The sequence below is a fragment of the Penaeus monodon genome, chromosome 21 (assembly GCF_015228065.2).
Source record: "Penaeus monodon isolate SGIC_2016 chromosome 21, NSTDA_Pmon_1, whole genome shotgun sequence".
Classification (NCBI taxonomy): domain Eukaryota; kingdom Metazoa; phylum Arthropoda; class Malacostraca; order Decapoda; family Penaeidae; genus Penaeus; species Penaeus monodon.
Window position 1 is genome coordinate 21,564,111 of NC_051406.1, and position 201 is coordinate 21,564,311.

The window sequence follows — 201 nt, forward strand, 5'->3', positions numbered from 1 at the left end:
ACTAACCCTTTTCCAATGTTTTCTCAGCAATATCCCCTTGTTTATAAAAACCCAAAACTAAAACCTCATCACTAGAGGCTTAATCTATGTGCATTGTCAAAATTTTCATGATGAAATTAATTTTCTAAAAAAGCTTATTTGTAAATAATGGGGTTACCCATTATATCTATTTTATAAAAAAGCAAAAAGACTTTTCTTTGT